The sequence below is a fragment of the Anomaloglossus baeobatrachus genome, chromosome 1 (assembly GCF_048569485.1).
Source record: "Anomaloglossus baeobatrachus isolate aAnoBae1 chromosome 1, aAnoBae1.hap1, whole genome shotgun sequence".
In the NCBI taxonomy this organism is placed as follows: Eukaryota; Metazoa; Chordata; class Amphibia; order Anura; family Aromobatidae; genus Anomaloglossus; species Anomaloglossus baeobatrachus.
Window position 1 is genome coordinate 899,203,585 of NC_134353.1, and position 15,757 is coordinate 899,219,341.

The following is a 15,757-nucleotide window of genomic DNA, read 5'->3' on the forward strand; positions in this document are numbered from 1 at the left end:
CTTTTTGTATCCTTCCCCTGAACAACTATGTTGAATAATCTTTGTTTTCAGATCATTTGAGAGTTGTTTTGAGGAGCCCATGATGCCACTCTTCATAGGAGATTCAAATAGGAGAACTACTTGCAAGTGGCCACCTTAAATACCTTTTCTCATGATTGGATACACCTGCCTATGAAGTTCAAAGCTCAATGAGGTTACAAAACCAATTTAGTGCTTTAGTAAGTCAGTAAAAAGTAGTTAGGAGTGTTCAAATCAAGAAATTGATAAGGGTGCCCATCAATTCAATCCAGAAATATTACTCAGTCCATCCGTTATTAGATATATGAAACTGAAATAGCTGTTGCAAAAACCCAAATTGTTATAAAGAAAAAAGGTTAACATTAATAGGGGTGCCCAAACTGTTTCATATGACTGTATATATACATGTATTTAAAATTACATATATATAGTGAATATATATATATATATGGTATATAGTGTGTATATGTAGATATATACAGTATATATACATAGTGTCTGTGTGTGTGTATATATATATATATATATATATATATATATTGTACACACAATTACATGACTATTAGTAGTTGTAAAATAAGAAAACCCCTTTAAATAGTCTTGTGGAACTATAAGTCCCAGCACAAGGTACTAGTCAGCCAGGACGCAGCACATGCTGTGACTTGCAGTCCCCGCAGGAGGAGGAGCACGTTATTGTGTTGTGCAGGGACACAAAGGGAGGAGGCAGACACTTCCTTTCTCTCTCGCAGGCAGGCTCCCTGCATTGTCACCCCTAGCAACCAGCGCAGCGCAGTTGCTGACGTCATCAGGACGCGCCTACCCTCAGACGAGACAGAGACAGGAAGGAAAGGCGAGCGTCTTTTCCTGTTGGAGAGAGGAAGGTGAGGACGCGGAGGACCGGGCTCGGTGAGTAATAACCAGGAAACGACAGAGTTCTCCGGTTATACGGCGGTTGTCGCATACGGGTGACGTCACGGCCGGGAAAGATGTCGGCGCAGCCGGGTGACGCTGGGGGAGGAGTCAGTTGACGGCGCCCGTTGCTGCTGCTGCTGCTTTGTGAGGCGCATTGTGCTGCAGGTAAGAGGCGGCGACGGCGGAGGAGGACGGCAAGTAACCGGGGGCGTCGTGTACGGGGTTAACTGTCTGTTATATAATCACCGGGCACCGAGGTTACCGAGTTCTCGCTTTCCCGGAATTTCTCCGGTAATACCGGACACGGGGCTGGATTGGTGGCGGGGCCCAATATGTGAGGCCCGCAGTGGGGTGGGTGGTCTGCGGCCTAGTGATGGCGGCGGCTCCTCCCTCCCCGGTCACTGGACAAAGGGAGCGGGCCAGGCCGGCGCCGTGTGGTCTCCGGAGGGTGGGGAGCCCCGCATTGTGCCGCAGTCCTGCCCGCCGGCTCCACGGCTCTGCCCGGAGGGAGGAGACCCCTGTGCAGGACGCGGGATGTGAGACGGCCCCTAGTAATGCACAGGGCCCCACTGTGGGCGGGCAGGGGCCCCACTGCACCAGAGGTGGCCGAGCAGGGTCCCCACTGTGGCAGAGGTCTCAGAGCAGGGTGCCCACTGTGGCATAGGTCTCAGAGCAGGGTGCCCACTGTGGCAGAGGTCTCAGAGCAGGGTGCCCACTGTGGCAGAGGTCTCAGAGCAGGGTGCCCACTGTGGCAGAGGTCTCGGAGCAGGGTCCCCACTGTGGCAGAGGTCTCAGAGCAGGGTCCCCACTGTGGCAGAGGTCTCAGAGCAGGGTCCCCACTGTGGCAGAGGTCTCAGAGCAGGGTGCCCACTGTGGCAGAGGTCTCGGAGCAGGGTGCCCACTGTGGCAGAGGTCTCGGAGCAGGGTGCCCACTGTGGCAGAGGTCTCGGAGCAGGGTGCCCACTGTGGCAGAGGTCTCAGAGCAGGGTGCCCACTGTGGCATAGGTCTCAGAGCAGGGTGCCCACTGTGGCAGAGGTCTCAGAGCAGGGTGCCCACTGTGGCAGAGGTCTCGGAGCAGGGTGCCCACTGTGGCAGAGGTCTCGGAGCAGGGTCCCCACTGTGGCAGAGGTCTCGGAGCAGGGTCCCCACTGTGGCAGAGGTCTCAGAGCAGGGTCCCCACTGTGGCAGAGGTCTCAGAGCAGGGTGCCCACTGTGGCAGAGGTCTCTGAGCAGGGTGCCCACTGTGGCAGAGGTCTCTGAGCAGGGTGCCCACTGTGGCAGAGGTCTCGGAGCAGGGTGCCCACTGTGGCAGAGGTCTCGGAGCAGGGTGCCCACTGTGGCAGAGGTCTCGGAGCAGGGTGCCCACTGTGGCAGCGGTCTCGGAGCAGGGTGCCCACTGTGGCAGCGGTCCCGGAGCAGGGTGCCCACTGTGGCAGCGGTCCCGGAGCAGGGTGCCCACTGTGGCAGCGGTCCCAGAGCAGGGTGCCCACTGTGGCAGCGGTCCCAGAGCAGGGTGCCCCGCTGTGGCAGAGGTCCCAGAGCAGGGTGCCCCGCTGTGGCAGAGGTCCCAGAGCAGGGTGCCCCGCTGTGGCAGAGGTCCCAGAGCAGGGTGCGCACTGTGGCAGAGGTCCCAGAGCAGGGTGCGCACTGTGGCAGAGGTCCCAGAGCAGGGTGCCCACTGTGGCAGAGGTCTCAGAGCTGGGTCCCCACTGTGCCCAGGGTCGCCGCGCAGGGGTAAATTGCGTCTGGGGACTTCTTTGCTTAGTGTACACAGCCCTTCATATACTAACCCTATAAAAGTCTTGCAGCTTTCATGTAGGGGCCCATGATTGTTTCACCCAAGGAATATAAGGCCGTTGTTTTAACAGCGTCTGTATTTAGTCATTATAGGGGCTCTATATTTATTCGCCCCCCGTAGTACGACAGTACCACTGATATAACAGACTCTCCGATGGGGTTTCTGTAATAATGGACTCCATATAGGAGTCCACATGGGCCCTGTAAAGGCTTTTTATAGATGCCCCTTGGGGTAATTATATCTCACACAGTCTTAATTTAATCATCGCAGAAGGCCACTCCGTATCTTTGTACCCAGGTACAAGGACCCCCGGAGAGGAGAACCATGTATTTTTTTTTTCTTTTTCCACACAGCTTGGCCTTAAAGGGCATATCTGGTAGTGTCCAGAGCATATTCTACATCAGATGGAAACAGTGCTGATGACTTTACAATCTGCGCACACTGTCATCTGGAATAGAGATGAGCGAACCTTAGGCTTGAGGCTCGGGGTTTGGGCTTGGAAAATGACGTGAAAATCCCCGTGGTGACTATCGCGCTGTACTTCTGTCTGATGCCCGCTTTGTCCGCAATGCGAGATGCTTGTTTGTCTCAAATATGACTTGGTCAGTATTCTAAGCTGTATTGTTCACGGAGAATTTAAAAAAAAAAACAAAAACTAACACTGCCCATCCACCTCCGAAAATGTTTTGCTTTTGGTCCATAGCAAAACATTTCTGGAGGTGGGTGGTGTTGTTTTTTTATTTTAAAAAATTCTGTGTGAACAATACAGCTTAGAATGCTGACTGTAAGTCAAATTTGAGACAAACACATCCCGCAGCATGGACAAAGCGGGGCATCAGATGGACCGAAGCACAGTGAGATGCTCACCGTAGAGCTCGAGCCTTTGCTAATCTCTAGTCTGGAATCATGCACAAGTCCTGTTAAAGAGAACCTGATAGCAGATACATGCAGCCCGATCCACAGACAGTATGTTTATGGCACTGGCTGTATAATCTCAGCCAAATGTGTCTAACTCCGCATCATCTCATAGAAGACGAGCTGCTTCTCCCTGTCCGCTGCCCTGGAGTGACATGTCTTCCCTGTGTGCGTGTATAAGCACAAACGTGTCTCTCCAGGTCAATGGACGGGGAGAAGATGAGGATCCACCTATTAGACTATCCTCCCGTGCGGCTCGGCCCTCGGTGGATTTTAAAGTATGTTCCTCTATGAGATGAGATGCTGCAGAGTAAAGGTCCAGTCACACTAAGCAACTTACCAGCGATCCCAACAACGATAGGGATCGCTGGTAAGTTGCTAGGAGGTTGCTGGTGAGCTGTCACACTGCGACGCTCCAGCGATCCCACCAGCAACCTGACCTGGCAGGGATCGCTGGAGCGTGGCTACACGAGTTGCTGGTGAGCTCACCAGCAACCAGTGACCAGCCCCCAGTCTCCTAGTTACAGCACACATCAGGTTAATTAACCCGATGTGTGCTGCAGCTAAATGTGCACAGAGCAGGGAGCAGCGCACACTGAGCGCTGGCTCCTTGCTCTCCTAGTTACAGCACACATCGGGTTAATTGCCTGATGTGTGCTGCAGCTAAATGTGCACAGAGCAGGGAGCAGCGCACACTGCTTAGTGCTGGCTCCTTGCTCTCCTAGTTACAGCACACATCGGGTTAATTACCTGATGTGTGCTGCAGCTACATGTGCACAGAGCAGGAGCCGGCAGCACAGGCAGTGAGAGCGGAGGAGGCTGGTATCAAAGGTAAATATCGGGTAACCAAGGACAGGGCTTCTTGGTTACCCGATGTTTACATTAGTTACCAGCCTCAGCAGAAGCTGGCTCCCTGCTCACTGCACATTAGTTGTTGCTGTCTCGCTGTCACACACAGCGATCTGTGCTTCACAGCAGGACAGCAACAACTAAAAAATGGCCCAGGACATTCAGCAACAACCAACGACCTCACAGCAGGGGCCAGGTTGTTGCTGGATGTCACACACAGCAACATCGCTAGCAACGTCACAAAAGTTGTTCGTTACCAGCGATGTTGCTAGCGATGTTGCTTAGTGTGACGGGGCCTTAAGACATACCTGGCCGAGATAATACAGACAGTGCCTGATAGATGCTGCCCGGTCCATAGACCTCATGTATCATCTGTCAGCTTCACTTTAACTAGAATAGCTCAGGTGTGCAGATCAAAGCGAGCAGCCCTAAAGGGTTGTTTGCAAGATAGGCTTTCATAGGGGGGTAATGTACTGATCACCTGGGACCCTCATTACATTTAAAGGGGTTTTCCACTATTTGGACAATGCATTGTCAGTCACTGTCTCCCCCCCCCCCCTTATATAATAACAGCTATTTTCACCTCTGTTGTGAATGCTGCTCCATAGGTGTCGAAGCAGGCTCTCCTGGGGCTCACATGACATTGGCTGCAGGGCTCTTGTAACATAACAATCAACGTCCACTTTACTCTCCCTTCCTTCGGACATCTCAGTCATCTGGAAGACATCTCTGCTCTCTCTTCCTCTGGATGTCTGATTTTGTCCGAAAGAGCGGAGAGTGAAGCTGACTAGTTGGCCCTGTTTTCATGTTACCGTATCACTCCCGGGTGGGCGTGATTATCACGATCCGGCGTCCCCGCCTGCTCCTGGAAGTATCGTGGATGTGCGTGGCTCATTTTGGCTGAGTCAGTGCGTCTCAGAAGCAGGGTGGACGCTTTCCGGCTTCGTTTGGCGCACTGTGCATGACCTGAAGTTCAGACGGCTCACATACACGACTTCTGAACTCCCGGTCATGCGCAGTGCACCTATATAAGCTGGGTAGCGTCCACCCTGCTTCTGAGGAGCACTGACTCTGCCAAAATGAGCCACGCACATGCGCAAGATTTCCAGGAGCTGGCAGTGACACCGTATCGTGGAAATCATGTTATCGTGGCCATGGGCATGATATAATAGAAAAGGGCCCCTTGGTACTAGTCACAGGATAATTGGCATAAGGAAAGCGAGGTGTGTGTGTGTGTGTGGTTTGTTTTGTTTTTTTTTAAATAATTTTAGTGAATAACCTTATATAGTGCTGGTTAGGTAAGGAATTTGGTCAAACAGATTGCAATGCTGCTACGTCCTCTGCCCTTGGTCTTATACTCACTACCTCGAGTTTTCATCCGTATTTAGTGCTGCATCAGTGTCACAGCGTCATCTTGAGCTCATAACTTATGACCGGCTGGAAATCGTAAGTTATGTTATAAGCTCTCAATACAAGTCTATGAGAGCCAGAACGATGCCCAAACGAGGCTCTCGTAGACTTACATTACGTTGCGACCTCCGGCACGCCCCATGAAACACTGTAGCAGCCGGGAGGTCACAAAGCGCTGGAGACCATTGGGAATGGCGGAGATAGAAGGTGAAGTCTCTGGAGAGTAAGTACAAGACACCGGACTTAAATTTAAAGAGAACCTGTCAGCAGAATTTAGCCCTATAAAGTAAAACCATGGTCTTAATGGTGCTGTGATACTGATTAAATGGATTTCTGCAATGAAGGAATCCATTCTATGGTCGTTGAAAAAATCTTCCTCTAAAGTTTCATTTATTGGTATCTTCTGTGCATCGTGGCAAGACTTGGGGGTAAGATCTTCCCAGTCTTCCTCCTCTGTTCTACAGTTCACGGATTATTCAATGACCTGCCTCCCTTTTGAAATTCTGTGCTGCCATCATTACAGTAGGAGGTGCGTGTGCAGTGTGATTCTGCGGCCACTCTTCAGGTCTTCAATAAAAATGGCGCCGGAGGTGGCACAGGCGCAGATGGAGACTTCAGATCATTGACCTCTTCATTGAGCTAAAATCTTGATCTGCACATGCGCCGCCATCGGCGCCATTTTATTGAAGACCTTGTACAGTGTGATTCTACAGACTGTCTTCAATAAAATGAAGGTGGCGCATGCACAGATCAAGATTCCAGCTTAATGAAGAGGTCCTTGAGCTGAAATCTCAATCTGTGCAGATGTGTCCTTCATTGAGGACTTGCAGATTGGATGCAGAATCACACTGCGCACGCACCGCATACCACAATGATGGCAGCGTAGAATTTCAAAAAGGAGGCAGGTCAATAAATAATCGGAGACCTGTAAAAGAAACGAAGGAGGCACACAGTGGGTTGGAGAAGATGACTCTACCCCAAAGTCCTTTCTTGATTCACAACTGTGCTCATTAAATTAAACTTTAGATGAAGAATATTAAACTACTACAGATCGGATTCTTTGGCTGAAGGTCTCCATTTAATGAGCATCATAGCACTATTATGGCTCCACTTTTTAGTGCTAAATCCTGCTAACAGGTTTCACTCCAGCAGTGTATTAAAAAAATCTCAAAATTGCTCAAAAGAATTACCCTATACACTACAATGTCCAAACTACGTTCTATGCACATGTTCAGTCTTTTTGACCTTTTATAGCTTTGAAAACAATTAAACTGCTTAAAAAAGGGACCTGACTAGTCTTCAGGCGACTTCCATTTGGAAACCATGCAGTTAAAAAAAATATATAAATAAAAATATGTAGGGAAGCAGATGCCTCAAAAACTACCAAACAAGCCCAAGCACACAAACTGCAACCAAAACTGCACCTTGTCAGAGAGAGCCTGGAAATGTAAAAAATGGTTGTAATGTAGGTGCGTTTTTGATGCATTTTTGTTATTGCGGTTTTTAAAGGAGAAACAAAATATAGGATAATGGATAAATGATAGGAAAAAAATAGATAAGAACATATAGATTAGATAATAAGAAATAACAGAATAGCTTGATGGAGGGATTGCCAAATTGGCTAGCTTTTTCTTTTTTGGGGGGTAAAAGAAGACTTGGGGTCCCCCCCCCTTTTTCATATCTAGCACAGGAACAGCAGCAGCTTCAGGCCACGACCCTCAGCTGTCTGCTGTACCTTGGCTGGTTATGAAAAATAGAGGGGATCCCAGGCTTTTAATGATTTGATTTATTTAAAAAAAAAACAAAAGGTGGGTCCCCCCATTTTTCTAATACCAGCCGAGGTACAGCAGACAACTGGGGGCTGATATTATTAGGGTGGGAAAGACCATCATTATTTGGCCCTTTCCAGCCTAACAATAGCAGCCCACAGCCGCCCCAGAAGTGAGGCATCCATAAGATGCGCCAATTCTGGCTGTGGACCCAGCTCTTCCCGATTTTGCCCTGGTGCAGTGGCATTCGGGGTAATAAGTGGTCAATGGCAGCCCATAGCTAGGTAAGTGATGTCAGGCGTCTGAGACCCCCCACGATTAATCTGTAAGTGAAAGTAAATAACCAAAAACAGCCAAAAAATCCTTTATTTGAAATAAAATAAAAAGCCACCCTCTATCAACACTTTATTAACCCCTAAACACCCCTCCAGGTCCGAAGTAATCCACACTAGGTCCCACGGCGATTCAGCTTTGCTTCATCCCTGTCCTGTCACAGCTAGCGGCCATACTGCATGACTGCCAGCTGTGAGTACAGACAGTCGCAGCGATCAGAATGAACTGGGGTGAACCCCTGACATCACAGCTACGGGTCCCGCAGTATGGCGTGTGCCGCAGCAATGACGTCACATGTTCACTGCTGTGAGGTTCAGGACGCTACTGAAGTGTACTGTACGATGTAGACATGTCCACGGGCGGCTGTGATTGGTTGCAGACATCTGTCACTCAGCATGGGGGCACGTCTGACTGCAACCAATCACAGACGGAGGGAGGAGTGAATATGTATGAGGCTAATGAGCAAGTCCGGAAGAAGATGAGTGGCCGCGGGAGCAGTGTGACAGCCGGAGATCGGTGAGTATGTAGTGCTTTTAGAGAGAGCGAGACACAGACACCGACATTACAAAATCACTCCAGCATTGATTTTATCATTCTGGAACTAAGTTGTTGAGACGTGTTTTTGTTGACAAAACCGCGGGTAAAACGTATGCAAAATGCACCAATTTGATAGCATGTGTTTTTGATACCCTCATTGATTTCAATGGGTGACATGCTTCTTTTTTGTCGCAGACTTTTGTAAAAAAAAATGCTGACAAACTGCAACATGAGCATAGCAACTCTGACTTGTCATAGACTTTGCTTGGAAGTCAGATGTCAGAAAGGTCTGACAACAAAACTGCACCAAAAACGCGACAAAAAAAATGCAGCGTGCGTATGTAGCCTAAAGGAAAAAACACAGCTGGCAGTTTCCTGCAGTGTCTTCTGCTCCAAATACTCATCAGGTACACCCGCATCTGCATTTTTGTAGTGCGTGTATAGTAATGCAGATTAGTTTTTTTTTTTTAAAGTGTGCAACATGCACAGTGTCAGGATTCTGCTCTGTTGGTAGCTTCAGAAGAAAGAAAAGAAGAGGAAACAGGTTGCAACTATTTAAATCGCATACTTGCAGTCATGTGATGACAGCTCGAGCCTACAGCAGCTGAATTATGACAGTGTGCATAGTACACACTGGAGTGCGATAGATTGTGATGAGCGAGTTTGTTCGTTACTCGATTGAGCACTGGGGTGCTCGGGTACTTGAGGAGCTCGGCTGATTATCGCGGGTGGGTGCTTGGATGGTTCGTCTGTGTGCAGACACCCCAGGGAGAGCCATTCGCATACTGTGAATAGCTTTCTCGGAGGATAAAACAACATTCTCTGACGTAGCATGGCCGGACCAAAACAAACCCCCTCCCTCCAGAATTGCTTTATTTATGGCTGGCTGTATGTTTGTGGAGACTTGAATGGGCCAGTCACTGACTTTTTTATTATTATAGCGCCATCAATTCCATGGCGCTTTACATGTGAAAGGGGTGTACATAATAGGGACAAGTACAATAATCATAAACAATACAAGGCACAGACAGGTACAGGAGGAGAGCGGTCCCTGCCCGCGAGGGCTCACAGTCTACAGGGGATGGGTGAGGATACAGTAGGTGAGGACTTTCAATAATGCTCGTTGCTCGCGTCAAGCCCATCTGACCAGCTCCAATCGAGTAATGAGCATTCAAGCGTTTTAGTGCTCAACCATATTATATAGATATTTAGGTTTAGCTGCAAAAATTCCTTCAATTACTGTTATTGGCTCTTGGTGGCTTCTTGACTCTTTGCCTTGTTCCCTGCTCTTTCCCCCACCATGAATGGAGAGGGGCTGCCTTCATTTCTTTGGAAACTCTGAAAATAGCCCTTGTGCTGGGCTGGGCTATTTATGGAACTCCCACAGAGATATCCATGCCTTCGCGACCACTCACTGTGGCATAAGACAAAGCCCCGTTCTTAAGATTGATGCTGGCCTGAGACCATCATGGCATAAAACTGTGACCATGGAATACCCCTTTAACTGTCACAGGTCCCTCTGACGTTACCTGTAACCCGGAGTGCACAAACCTTTCCAATTTCAATGGCCACTCTGTTAGATCTTGCCACTCCAAGGGCCACAATGTACTGTAAATGGAGGTACTCTCATCTGAGACACGCACAGCAAACCAAGGGAATAAAAAATGTACCGTAACTTACCTGCTTGAGTAATGGGGTGATTGTGCAGGTACTCCGTCAGTACGGCATCAGAATTCCTTTTATAAAGGGCCAGAAGGGGTGGTATAAAGAGCATAATTACAGCACTCCATGCACGCTGCTGGTAAGGGCTGGTCATGCTGTGCTGACACTGCCAGCCTGATGGTTGGGGGCTGCGCAGCATGGTATTGTGGGCTGCAGGATGTGCACCATTGCTATTACAGTATATATTTAACTTTGAGGAATACTTAAAGAGAACCTGTTAGGTCCAATATGCACCAAGAACCACAAACAGTTCTGGGTTCATATCTATAATCCCTAACTGCCCCAGCATATAGAAGCATACATAAACAGATCTAGAAAATGTATTTATAAAGACTGTTTATGAGATGCTAATGAGCCCAGGGACTAGTTTGCCCACTTAGCATGTTATCATGCCTCTGTGGGTGTGATACCATGCTTTACAATGCCCAGGGTCCCCTGCATCTCATGTCAATGCCCAGCGTCCCCTGCATCTCATGTCAATACCCAGCGTCCCCTGCATCTCATGTCAATACCCAGCGTCCCCTGCATCTCATGTCAATACCCAGGGTCCCCTGCATCTCATGTCAATACCCAGCGTCCCCTGCATCTCATGTCAATGCCCAGCGTCCCCTGCATGTCATGTCAATACCCAGCGTCCCCTGCATGTCATGTCAATACCCAGCGTCCCCTGCATGTCATGTCAATACCCAGCGTCCCCTGCATCTCATGTCAATGCCCAGCGTCCCCTGCATCTCATGTCAATGCCCAGCGTCCCCTGCATCTCATGTCAATGCCCAGCGTCCCCTGCATCTCATGTCAATGCCCAGCGTCCCCTGCATCTCATGTCAATGCCCAGCGTCCCCTGCATCTCATGTCAATGCCCAGCGTCCCCTGCATCTCATGTCAATGCCCAGCGTCCCCTGCATCTCATGTCAATGCCCAGCGTCCCCTGCATCTCATGTCAATGCCCAGCGTCCCCTGCATCTCATGTCAATGCCCAGCGTCCCCTGCATCTCATGTCAATGCCCAGCGTCCCCTGCATCTCATGTCAATGCCCAGCGTCCCCTGCATCTCATGTCAATGCCCAGCGTCCCCTGCATCTCATGTCAATGCCCAGCGTCCCCTGCATCTCATGTCAATGCCCAGCGTCCCCTGCATCTCATGTCAATGCCCAGCGTCCCCTGCATCTCATGTCAATGCCCAGCGTCCCCTGCATCTCATGTCAATGCCCAGCGTCCCCTGCATCTCATGTCAATGCCCAGCGTCCCCTGCATCTCATGTCAATGCCCAGCGTCCCCTGCATCTCATGTCAATACCCAGCGTCCTCTGCATCTCATGTCAATGCCCAGCGTCCTCTGCATTTCTATACAAAGCTGGGCTTCTTATCTCAGCATTGAGTATGTCTGATGCCGGGTATACTCACCCTGGCTTCAGAGAGTCTCACTGCGCATTATCAGAAGTCGCAGCGTTTTCGGTCATGCGCACAACCCCTCCCTGAAGGCAGGACCCGTACACCCAGCTTCAGAGCAGTGCGCATGACCGTAAATACGGCCGACGTTCAAGCATGCGCAGTGAGCATCTATGAAGCCTGGGTGCACACATCCGGCGTCTGAGATGCTCAATGCTGAGAGATACAAAGCTGTGCATAGGCTTTGTATAGAGATGCAGATGACTCTGGGCGTTGTAAAACATGGTATCACACCAACAGCGGCATGATAACATGCTAAGTGGGCTGACTAGCCAGGGAACTTACGCCACTGCGACTAGTCACCATCCTCATTAGCATCTCATAAACGCAATACTTTTTTCTAAGGATCTGTTTGTATGCCACTATATGCTGGTTCTGTTAGGCAGTGATTATAGAAATGTGCACATAACTGTTCGTGCTTCTTTGTGCCCAGGGGCCCTGACAGGTTCCTTTTAAAGGGGTTGTTCTGTAAACGGTTATCACAGAATAGAAGATTAATGCGTGTTTGATGGATCAGATTGCAGAGACCCCCACTCAATCCAGAAAACAACCTCCTTTACTAGTAACACACGATCATCCTCTGTTCTGCTGCTGGGGACGTTTGCTGACAGCTGTTACCCCCTTAAATTTAATTGTGGCTATTTTGGATAAAGGGCATGTATATATCTCCTATGACCTGGATAGATGCTAAATAACCAATCAGTGAGGGAGAAGCAGGGCTCCAGATAACGTTTCATAATTGGGAATGATGAATGGGGGCCTTTTTGTATTGGCAATATAATCTAGCACCTATACCCTATCTAGCGGATAGGCGATAAATGCTTCTGGTCAGAATACTCCTTTAATGTATTATTACATCAGTCGTCTTCAAGCTGGAAATTATGACTTTCTTCAGCGCTCTATTGGGAGACCCAGACGATTGGGGTATAGCTACTGCCCTCTGGAGGCCACACAAAGCACTACACCAAAAGTGCAAGGCCCCTCCCCCTCTGGCTATACCCCCCCGTGGTATCACGGGTTCTCCAGTTTTAGCTTTGTGTGCGAAGGAGGTCAGACATTCCATGCATAGCTCCACAGATTTTAGTCAGCAGCAGCTGCTGACTGTTTCGGATGGAAGAAAAGAGGACACATATAGTGTCCCCAGCATGCTCCCTTCTCACCCCTGGATGGTGTTGTAAGGTTGAGGTACCTATTGCTGGTACAGGGCTGGAGCCTGACATGCTGTTTTCCTTCCACATCCCCTGGTAGGGCTCTGTGGAAGTGGGATCCTGCCGGCCTCTCAGCTCTGATGCCGGGCTCCATCCACAGACCCATTAGAACCTGATGGATTCGGAGCAGGAGTACGATCAGGGACAGGCCCTGCATCATACAGGTACTCTGTGTCCCCGGCAGGCACAGACACACTCCGGGCTGGCTGGGTGTTGTAGTGCGCCGGGGACCGCAATGTTGGAGTTAGTGTCCCTACAGATTACTGGGGGATTGTTTGTGTTTGGGAACGCAGCGCCGACCCCCTCTGGACCGGGCGGCGCTGCTGTGACTTGTGGTGCGCCGGGGATCCGCCGTCCGCGCTTTTACGGCGGCGGCGGTTATAACTTTAGTCCCCGGCTTTTTGGGCCTAGGACGCCGACAGCTCCGTTTCGTTCCCGCCCCCACCCTGTCATTCAGGGTAGGGGAGAGACGCTGTTCGCTAGCAGCGACGAGGGCTGGAGCCTGTTTTACATGCTCCAGCCCTCTCTCTTGGCACAGAGGGAAGCAGGCTTCCCGCTCTTGGCCAGGAACGCCCAGGGCCCGCCCCCCTTCCTCTCTCGAGACGCCGGCAGCCATTACATGCATGCCTGGCTGGAGGAAGGACGCAAGGCTCTGGGAGACCTGGACTAGGGGCTATCTGGCGACCACACACCCGCTTTTTAAGCGGGCGGTAAGCGATTTTTCTGTGCTGGTCCCTCTAGTGCCTCACTGTGTATCAGTGTACTGGGTACAGATATATAGTTATTGTATTACTTGCACTGTGAGGTGCGCTTCTGGCTGCATATCCCAGATCGCTCTGTGGAAGCAGCAACATGTCATCCTCAAAACGCAAGGCGGCCAAGGCAAAAAGGGCTGTGTATACTGCGTGTGCTGCATGTGGGGCTAATCTACCAGCAGGCTCCGATGACCCCCATTGTGTGCAATGCTCCGACCCGGTGCTGCTTCGCCAACCGGAGTCAGGAGAGGTAGCGACCCAGGCTGAGACGCTTGTAAGTTCTGCCCCGGTGACAGGGACAGACTTTGCAGTTTTTGCAGATAATATGTCTGTATCTATGGCAAAAATCCTTGAGACCTTGCAATCTATGCATGGGGCGCAGTCTCTGGGCACGGCGAGGCCTCTGTCCTCAGGTCCCCCTTACTTGGAATGTATCCAGCCCACAGGGGGGTCCCCGGCTTCTCAGGCCGAGGATTATGACTCAGATGATGGCCCCAGCCACCCTAAGCGAGCTCGCTGGGAAAGACCCTCGACGTCTTCACACTGCTCAGGGTCTCAGCGCAATCAGTCTCCCTGTGATGTGTCTGATGAGAGTGATCAGGAATCCACTCCTGGAACCCCTCTCAACCTGGATACCCCGGATGGGGATGCCATGGTAAACGACCTTATCTCAGCCATCAATAGGCTGTTGGATATTTCTCCCCCAGCCCCTTCAGCAGAAGAGGCGGCTGCGGAGCAGGAAAAGTTTCGTTTCCTTTATCCCAAGCGTAAATTGAGTGCTTTGTTAGATCACTCTGACTTCAGAGAATCAATCCAGAAGCACGACGCTCACCCAGAAAGGCGTTTCTCTAAACGATCTAAAGATACGCGTTTCCCTTTCCCCCCTGAGGTGGTCAAGCGCTGGACACAGTGTCCAAAGGTAGACCCCCCGATTTCCAAACTTGCAGCTAGATCCATAGTTGCAGTGGAGGATGGCGCTTCACTTAAAGATGCCAATGACAGACAGATGGACCTTTGGTTAAAATCTGTCTATGAAGCTATAGGCGCGTCGTTTGCTCCGGCATTCGCAGCCGTATGGGCACTCCAGGCTATTTCAGCTGGCTTAGCAAAAGTGGATGCTATCATGCATCCAGCAGTGCCGCAAGTGGCGCACCTTACCACGCAGATGTCGGCGTTTGCGTCTTACGCTATCAATGCGGTCCTAGAATCTACCAGTCGCACCTCAATGGCGTCCGCCAATTCGGTAGTTTTGCGCAGAGCCTTGTGGTTAAAGGACTGGAAAGCAGATGCTGGTTCCAAAAAATGTTTAACCAGTTTGCCTTTGTCTAGAGATAGACTGTTTGGCGAGCCATTGGCTGACATCATTAAGCAGTCCAAGGGTAAAGACTCCTCTTTACCACAACCCAGAACATCCAAACCTCAGCAGAAAAAGTGGCAGCAGAGGTTTCAGTCCTTTCGAGGTTCGGGCAAGACACCATTTACCTCGTCCAAAGGGACTCAGAGGACGCAAAGAAACTCAGATTCGTGGCGGACTCACACACGCCCCAAGAAAGCAAATGGAGGTACCGCTTCCAAAGCGGCTACCTCATGACTTCCAGCCCCCCCCCTCCGCATCGCCGGTCGGGGGCAGGCTCTCCCGCTTTTCCGGCATTTGGATGTCACAGGTCAAAGACCGGTGGGTGACGGACATTTTGTCTCGCGGGTACAGAATCGAGTTCAATTCTCGTCCTCCAGCTCGGTTCTTCAGAACCTCCCCACATCCAGACCGAGCAGATGCTCTGTTGCAGGCGGTGGATTCCCTAAAAGCGGAAGGAGTGGTTATCCCAGTCCCTCCTCAGGAACAAGGGCAAGGGTTTTACTCCAATCTCTTTGTGGTTCCAAAAAAGGACGGCTCGTTCCGTCCTGTTCTGGACCTAAAACGGCTCAACAAACATGTGCACGCCAGGAGGTTCCGGATGGAAACCCTCCGCTCTGTCATTGCCTCAATGTCCAGAGGAGACTTCCTTGCCTCAATAGACATCAAAGATGCTTATCTCCACGTGCCAATTGCTACAGAACATCAACGTTTTCTACGTTTTGTGAT

The 15,757-nt window shown here is 50.3% G+C and overlaps 1 protein-coding gene across 8 annotated transcripts in view; it reads left to right on the top strand.

Moving 5' to 3' along the window:
- Nucleotides 1-837: 837 nt before the first annotated feature.
- Nucleotides 838-15,757, top strand: part of UBAP2 (ubiquitin associated protein 2) — a 230,400-nt gene continuing 215,480 nt past the window's right edge. For 6 of the 8 annotated variants that reach the window (XM_075327077.1, XM_075327108.1, XM_075327097.1 and 3 more), the window contains exon 1: nucleotides 1,018-1,095. The gene's annotated coding sequence lies outside the window, so the exon portion shown is untranslated. Of the gene's footprint in view, nucleotides 925-1,017; nucleotides 1,096-15,757 lie in introns of those variants that run through there. The other 2 variants (XM_075327133.1, XM_075327139.1) reach the window with 1 other exon arrangement.